This window comes from Orcinus orca, chromosome 2, assembly GCF_937001465.1.
Source record: "Orcinus orca chromosome 2, mOrcOrc1.1, whole genome shotgun sequence".
Taxonomy (NCBI): Eukaryota; Metazoa; Chordata; class Mammalia; order Artiodactyla; family Delphinidae; genus Orcinus; species Orcinus orca.
In genome coordinates this window covers 165,140,190-165,148,640 of record NC_064560.1, presented here as the reverse complement: position 1 = coordinate 165,148,640, position 8,451 = coordinate 165,140,190, and the positions used below count along the sequence as shown (strand labels likewise).

The window sequence follows — 8,451 nt, the reverse complement described above, 5'->3', positions numbered from 1 at the left end:
TGGAAAGAGACACGAATAAGGGGAAAAAAATGGGAATGAGAGGTCAGGTGATTTCCTAAGCCTTCAAAGTTAGTATGATTTCCTCCCCTTTCATTGTGCTTTACTACATCCCTTTGTATATCTGGACTTATTTGTAGATTCCATATTACACACAGTTGGCTTGGTCAGGCTGGGCATCAGAACCAAGCTGCAGCTGGGGCCGTGTTGGTCAGGAGATGGAGTGTGAAGCAAACAGTCGAGCCAGCCCTGGGGTAGGGGATGTCCCCGAGAGCCAGTCCCTGGCTCCAGGATATTGGCTGGACAAGGGGTTGAGTTTTAGGCTTCTCAGAATTTCAATAAACCCGTTGGAAGAAAAGGGCCACAACAGGATAGCTGATTCACCTGGGAAAATCCAAACCACCTGACTGACAAGTGGTGGAGAGGAGGCGGTGCCACTGGGAGCAGCTGCCTGGAAAGGAGAACCAGGTAAGAGCAGCCGGGCTGGAGGTTGTGCTTGCTGAAGGGGACAGATGAAAGCCACAGCTGAGTTCCTTCTGGTTCGCGTGTCTAGGAAGCCAGTGTCTGTCCTCCATGTCACCGAAGTTGGACCACGGTTCACTCAGTGAGGTTATTCTTGGTGGCTGGTTCTCGGCACTGCGCTCTGGACTGCCCTGGTGAGTTGCTTGGTCCTGTGAAAAGCCACCTCTTTCTCTTGCAGAGGTGAGCTTGATATTTTCTTTCCTTTATAGTTGCCCCAAGGTCAAGGGTATTAATGGCCCAGTTTTTTAAATTCTTGATCTGCTAATCCCATCTGTAGAGTAGCTACCACTTCAGCAAAGAACTGCCTCAGCTTACAGAGCTATCAACTTGGAAAGGTTTAAAAAACAAGACTAGAGTAGGTGAGAGCCCTGAACTAGGACTGAAGAGAGCCACGTTCGATTTCTAATAATAGAGCGGAGTGGACTATGCTTGAGCTCTGAAGTCAGGTTGCCTGAGTTCAAAATTCTGGCTCTGTCAGTAGCTGGTAATCTCGGGCGAGTTACTTCTCTCAGCCTCAGTGTCCTCATCTATAAAATGAGGATAATAGTAGCTTTAACCACATGACGTGTCTGTGAAGACTAAAGGAAATAATGCTTATAATGCACTTGACCTCAGGACCAAGGGAGCACTCAGGTGCCAACTGTCGTCATCTACGTAGAGCACGTGACCAGGGCTGAATCTGCAAGACGGAAAAATCCGGCTCCTGCGGCCGTCTCCAGACTGCGTGAGGGTGGACTTCTGGGTATCTCACAAATGCTTCCCACCTCTGAGGTGTGCCCTCCCTGTACAAGGCAGAGTGAATAAAGAGACGGCAGGGGACCCCAGAACTGGAGTGACACACTCCAGGGTTCAAAACCGGAGAATGCACCTTAGATCTGTCATCAGCCGGAGTGAGACTGTGTCATCCCCTCCCTCTGCTACTCAGTGGCATCTCTAAACTTTGGGCACTTGGTGCTCTGCCTGGCAGAATTGTTCAGAAGCCCCCATGGTGTTGTTACTTAAAGTGGATCCTTGGCCATGCCCTGGGGGTGCTTGTTAAAAGGATTCCTGGGCTCCAGCTCTGACCTGCAGCATACCTCGGCCCACCAGCCAGAGTCGGGCTGTTTAACAAGCTCTCCCAGGTGGTTCTCATGCACTCAGGTTTGACTCCCAACAGCAAAGTAACCCAGGGAACAAAAGGAAGCTCTTGGGAAAAGTGAGTCACAGCTGAATTAGCCAGGTGGGTCTGAGACCGGGCTCTTTAAGGCTGCACTCGGGGAAAGGGGGCGGAGAGGGGCTTGTTAAACAGTCCTATTAATAGGACTGCCTTGATGGTGTTTCCCTTCTCCCAGTGGGTTTCCAACACTAGTGAGGGCTGCCCTGCCACCTGTTTTTGAAGCCCTAAGCAAGGGTGATATCATGGGGCAGCACCCATTTTTATGCCACACACTGGCTGTCCTCTGTCACCAGGCAGGTTTATAAGCCAGCCAGAGCAAGGCTATCTCTCAGGCCTGTTTGCCAGGCTCTGTTCTGGACAGCCTCCGGGAACATGAAACTAGAGCTTTTCTTTGCTCAAAACAGTTTCTCTAGCCTGAGGAGGAAACCCAGGTAGGGAAAAGGAGTTTACCAGCCTCTACATTTGGATGCACAGTGGAAAAACCACGGTGGGAACTAGGACCCTTCTGAAGCACTGCTGAATCATGAACGGGCAAAGACAGTGTCCTTCACTTGTGGGGTTCGATAGTTTGGGGTTTACTAAGGCACGGGCTTAATTAATACATCCCCACACTTGCCGTGAGAAGGGGATAAACAAAAATATTTTCTAGTTCATTTCTCAGGTAGAGAATCCGATTGGCCAAATAATCATTCCCGGACCGGGTTTGAGAAGCAGGCTTAGCTGTACGCAGGACTGATGGCATCAGGCCCCTGCTCGAGTTCTGGAGGCTCTCCCAGCAAACATCATTACCCAGCTGGTAAGTGTTGTCCTTGCTCCGTTAGGGTCAAGGGGGGGACAGGGAGCCCGAAAGCTTCAGAACCAGTGCCTGGGTGGTTTAGGTCACAGGCTCTGAGCCCACCTATCTGGACTGGCTCTGGGTGACACTGCTGTGGTTTCCTGAGGCATGAGGACAGCAGTAGCACAAGGTGCCATTGTGAGGTGTGAAGGCATAAGTTGGAAAGCCTGGCACTTTGGAAGGACTCACATGTTAACAATTCTTAGGTCTAGCCGCCGGCATGGGTCCTGGCCACGCAAACATTTGAGTTTTGTTGAAATATGGAGAGAATAAACCCTATCCTTCAGTGTGTTCAAATCCTCACAAGAAAGGGGCAGTAAATATATGTCGAATACCAAAGGGTGTGGTAACAAACAGGCTTTGCTTGGCTTCTGAAGGGATTCCAGCAAGACGTAATCTGTTACCATCTGAAAATATCTCAACTTAGGAAATGAAATACATGGAGTCATCAACGGCTCGGAGGTGGCAGGGACAGATCTGGGGCTAAAGGACAGTGGCCAGTGGCTTTGGACCAAAAGGCCACAGCAAGGCCAGCCAGCTTAGAGGAGGAGTGCCGCATCCATAGCAGGCTAGTGGGAGACTTGAGGTACAGGAACTCTGGTTCAAATGACTTGACTGTTTCCCGACCAGGTAGTGAGTCCAGGGCCCACTCCTTTGCAGAGAGCTGCCGTGAATGGTTTGGCAGGCCTTTCCATCTGGGAGCTCCCGTGGGGCCAGGTGTGGTCTTCGTGCTTGCTAGTGCACCCCAAGCACAGCGCCTGGCCTGTCACAGGCACCACACACGGACACAAGCGTGTGTGTATGTTCATCTCTGAGCACTGTTAGGTCAGTCCTGAGGTTGCCTCTGCATGAGTTCAATCCATGGGTATTTGACCGGCACGTATTCTCAGCCCAGCCCTGTGCCAGGCACTGGGGAGATTCAGGGCGCCTAATGAAGCCTAGGCCCTGCCGCCAAGAAGCTTAGAGGAGTTGGAGACCAGATTCACGCGCGTGGCACAAGTGTGCATGCCTGGGCTACAGTGCTAGAGGAGTTCAGAGGCTGGGGCCCTTGACGAGAGAGGGCTGGCAGGTGGGAGGGGCAGGGAACAGGGCCAGGTCATTGCTTCTCAAGCTCTTGCTGCGCTCTCCTTCCTACCTGAGCAGAACCAGCCCCGGGCTCCCGGTGCAGCCGGCAGAGAAGCTGGGTGGAGGCTATGGGTGAAAGGAGGGTGGGCCAGAGCCCACGGGATGGCTAACCATTCACATCCCACCACGTAGACTGGCCACCGTGGGATCCAGGCCCAAGGCAGCCACTGCTCTCGAGACGGAGGGGAGGGACTCGAGGGGTGGAGCCCAGTGAAGCATTCACCTTCCTTGGGAGCATGGTGTAGGTCTCCAGGGTACCCATGTCATCATCCCCGTCATCATCCCCCTCACAGAGGGGCCACTGCAGGGCACTCACCACGCTCCTGCCAGGCACTGGTCAGCACGCCTGGGCAGCAGAGTCCCTGCAGCCCCAGGGTGCACCCAGCCTTCCCCTTGAGAGAGCTGTGCCACTGAGTCTGCTCTGACTCTGGTAGCTGAAGTCCCAGGCTCCTGTCACCCGCTTTGTCTCATTGGCCCAGGCCATCACAGGTACAGCAGATGGCAACATGAAGTCCCACATCCAAGAGAACAAAAATGTTGGGCTTCCCTGGTGGCGCAGTGGTTGAGAGTCCGCCTGCCGATGCAGGGGACACGGGTTCGTGCCCCGGTCCGGGAAGATCCCACATGCCGCAGAGCGGCTGGGCCCGTGAGCCATGGCCGCTGAGCCTGTGCGTCCGGAGTCTGTGCTCCACAATGGGAGAGGCCACAACAGTAAGAGGCCTGCGTACCGCAAAAAAAAAAAAAAGAGAGAACAAAAATGGAATACCTTTTATTATGGAAAGAATTTAATGTGACCAAAGGTGGTGAGAGTAGAATACTAAACCCTAACGTAGGGACTACCCTGGTGGCGCAGTGGTTCAGAATCCGCCTGCCAATGCAGGGGACACGGGTTTGAGCCCTGGTCCGGGGAGATCCCACATGCCACGGAGCAACTAAGCCCATGCACCACAACTACTGAGCCTGCGCTCTAAAGCCCGTGGGCCACAACTACTGAGCCCACGTGCCACAACTACTGAAGCCCGTGCACCTCGAAGTATAAAATAAATATTCGTGAGTGCATACTGATATAAATGATTGAATAAATGGAGCACAGACAAACCTCCCAAACAAAAGAATTCCAAATAATTTATGTAGCTACTCTACCCTCAAGGGTGTGGGGCATAACTCCCCATCCCTTAAGTGTGGGCTGTGCACACGGACTTCCTTCTAAAGGGAACAGCAGGGGAAGGGGAAGAAAGAGGAACCTTATGGTGGGGAAACCTGGCAAGCCTCAGCCAGGTGGCCAGGGTTAACAGCATTAGTGATGAGCCATGTTGATAGCATGTACCATTGATAGGATGTGATCAGAGGGCACGTGACCTCTGTGGTGTTCCTCCCCCCAGACTCAGTCTAATCAGAAAAAATTGACACAAATCCCAGTTGGTGGACATTCTGCAAAATACTTAACGAGTCCTCAAAACTGTCAAGGTCATTCAAAGCAAGGAAAGTCTAAGGATGTCACAGCCAAGAGCAGCCTAAGGAGACATAATGACTATATGTAATGAGGTATCTTGGATGGGATCCTGGGGCAGAGAAAGGACATCAGGTAAAAAACTAAGGATTCTGAACAAAGTATGGACTTTAGTTAATATATCAATATTGGCCAGTAGTTAGGATGAATGTATCATATTTATATGAGATGCTAACAAGAGGGGGAACTGACTCAGGGGTATATGGGAACTCAGTGCAAGTTTGTTTTTTAAAATGCATTATTGTCATTGTTGTTATTTTTCCTCATCTGTGTTTCTGCAGGGGGCAGAGAAAGCTTCCCATTAAGTTGGGCTGGTGATGAGCACTCTGCCCGCCTGCCTGGCTTTCTTCTTGGATGTGCCCGAGAAGTAGGAGGGAGGAACATCAGCCGCCTGGCCCCGTCCTCTGAACCTCCTGCACCAGCTGGTAAAAACCAGAGGCAAAGAGGTTGTTGCGAGGAAGTGAAAGAGGATGTCCAGGAACCAGTCAGGCATGCCGGGCTGGAGTGGAGAAGGCTGGCTGTGGTCAGCTCCCGGGAAGACTGCCTCACCGGCGCCTTGCTTGTGACTCACGCAGCATCACACTCTGCACAGGGGTGGCATGCATTTGGTGCAGGGGGCATTGCTCTACGCCAGGGACCTGACAGACAGTGGGCAGCGGGTTAGAAGGGTGAGGTGAGCCTGCCCCTGCAGTTCGCTGTCACCATCCTTGTCCTGGTGGAAGATGGGAGCAGGCATTCAGGGCCTCGGTCATCCACCGCTGGAGCTAACTTGTGCATGTTCAGCTACTGCTGCCCACCCCCGAGGCCGCCCATTTCAGAGACCTGGGGTGGTGGAAGCACATGGGCTTTGGAGGCAGCAGATCTGGGTTCAGGTTCAGACTCCACTACTTGATAGCTAGGAAACCTTCGGTGAGTCACTTAAGCTCTCTGACCTGTTTCTCCAGTTGTAAAATGCAGACACACACCTGCCTCACCCACCTCATGAGGTTGAGTCAAGGATCAAATGAGGAGAGACAGTGACCAGGAGGCGCTCTCTCAGGGGTTGTTTGGATGGAGGTGACAAGAACGATCAGCATCCTTCAGGCAGAAGGTAAGGAGTTCATGGCTCTGGGGCTAATCCGGAATAGAGTTTTCTGTGTATCAGGATGCTTTGGGTTGCAAGAAATAGTAAATCCAACTCAAACTGGTTTACACAGCTGAAAAATGCAGAGGCAGATCCAGGCTGCAGGAGTCATGTGACAGGGTCCTGGCCGTGTTTCTCGGTGTCTCAGGGAGTCTGTGTGGACTGGCTTCCTTCTAGGTAGGAAAATGGTGGTTGGAGTCCCAGGCCACACATTCCACCATCTCTAATAGGAGAGAACTGCTTTTCCCCTGTCATCAAATGTCCAGGGCTTCTCTCTCTTTGGTCTATTTTAGGCCACATCCTTGGCTCTGAATCAATCACTGAGGCTAGGACAGACCATGCTGATTGGCTTAGGCCTGGTTATTATTAAACCTGAACAAATTACTCAAGCAGAGGGATGGATTAAAATGATTGGTTTAGGCCAATCAGGGCCCAGCCTGGAGGTAGGAGGGGGGACACACCCACACAAGCCTTTTGGCTGCCACAGCTGGGGAGGGGAGGAATGGATGCCACAGTGTCCACTACAGGTTTCTAGAATCCACCATGGGAGAGAACGTGGTGACTTTGCCTCTCTAGCATCCATCTCCCCCTTTTGACTACAACCCTAATTTGCACTGGGGCTTCATTCCTTCCCCATTTTTGGACTATGTGCTTCTGATGGAGCCCCATTTCCCACTCGTGGATGAAGCATTTGATCCATCAGTGCACTGTAATCTCCCGGCCACAGGATTGCATCTCAGAAAGGCACTTGGCTTGATCAGAGTCAGTGAAACGCAATGATACTCACTGGGAAGACAGCGCCAGCTGCCCTTGTCTGCTCAACTTGACCCTGAGGATGTAAGATCTGGAGCTATTGCTACTGCCATTGTAGAACCACATGGAGGGAGCCTGAGACTGGAGCCGATACAGAAAGCTGGAAAGAAAGCCACTGAAGCCACTCAGAAAGCCAAGCTAATTCCTGGACGATTCAGTTTATGAATCAACACATCTCCTCTTTGCTTTAAGCCTGTTTGGGTCAGGTTTTCTGTCAGTTGCAACAATTCCTTAAATCATACAATTCTCCTTCCCGTTCAAGGGCAATGAATGCCCTGAGCAGTGCATGTGGGTGGCTAAAATGTTTGGGCCGGGGGCTTCCCTGGTGGCGCAGTGGTTGAGAGTCCGCCTGCTGATGCAGGGGACACGGGTTTGTGCCCCGGTCCAGGAAGATCCCACATGCCGCGGAGCGGCTGGGCCCGTGAGCCATGGCCGCTGAGCCTGCGCGTCCGGAGCCTGTGCTCCGCAACGGGAGAGGCCACAACAATGAGAGGCCCGCGTACCACCCCCCCCAAAAAACAACAACAACAACAACAACAAAAATGTTTGGGCCGAACTTTACCAAGTACATTTTGTCATTTAACACTAATATTATGTACCTGGAAAGCATCCCAGCCATGAAAAGATGCAGAAGAATGCTAAATGAATATGGATGGGACTTAGTCTAGATCAGGGTAGGCAAACTACAGCCCATGGACCAAATCTGGCCCACCATGTTTTCATAAAGTTTTATTGGAGCATAGCCATGCTTTGTCTGCAGCTGTTTTGTACTACAGTGGTAAAGCAGAGTTGAGTAGTTGCTTGCAAAGCCTAAAATATTTAGCAGTTTGGCCCTTTACAGAGAAAGTTTGCTGCCCCCTGGTGCAAATCATGGAAGAACAAAATATTAGCAAAATACTTCCCCAAAATGAATACCTGCGTCCCCAAATGAAAGCAACACTGAACAGCCCTCCATCATAGACCTCCGTATCCTTGTATTAACATCAAGCCCTATTATCAGCGTTAGGAGAGCAGACTTTCATTGTACCGAACTTATCCCAGACGGTGAACGAGACATCCTATGTCTTTGTTAAGATTTGGTCTCTGCAGTGCCTGTATCTTAGTAGCCCTGGCCACAGAGGGTCTAGGAAGCCTGCAGGCCTAAGAACAGTCATTTCCCACCCCAGCCATTACCCTTTCCTCTGACTCGGGATGCTGAAGCTACTGGCTATTTCCTGCACGTAGCCCAGTGACCCTCTTCCATAAGGAGGTGGGATCAATGTAAACATGGTGGGAAGAAGAGACAAGTTCTTTTGCTTTCATAATGGAATGTCAGCATTGTTATCTGTACATCTCTGACTTCTGATGCCAATGGATTCCACTTCTACCAA

The 8,451-nt window shown here is 51.4% G+C and overlaps 1 long non-coding RNA gene across 1 annotated transcript; it reads left to right on the top strand.

Moving 5' to 3' along the window:
* Positions 1 to 55: 55 nt before the first annotated feature.
* LOC117201044 (uncharacterized) lies at positions 56 to 8,360 on the top strand. The gene is made up of 2 exons (XR_007475746.1): positions 56 to 2,471; positions 5,427 to 8,360. It is a non-coding gene; the product is annotated as an uncharacterized LOC117201044 (long non-coding RNA).
* Positions 8,361 to 8,451: the final 91 nt, after the last annotated feature.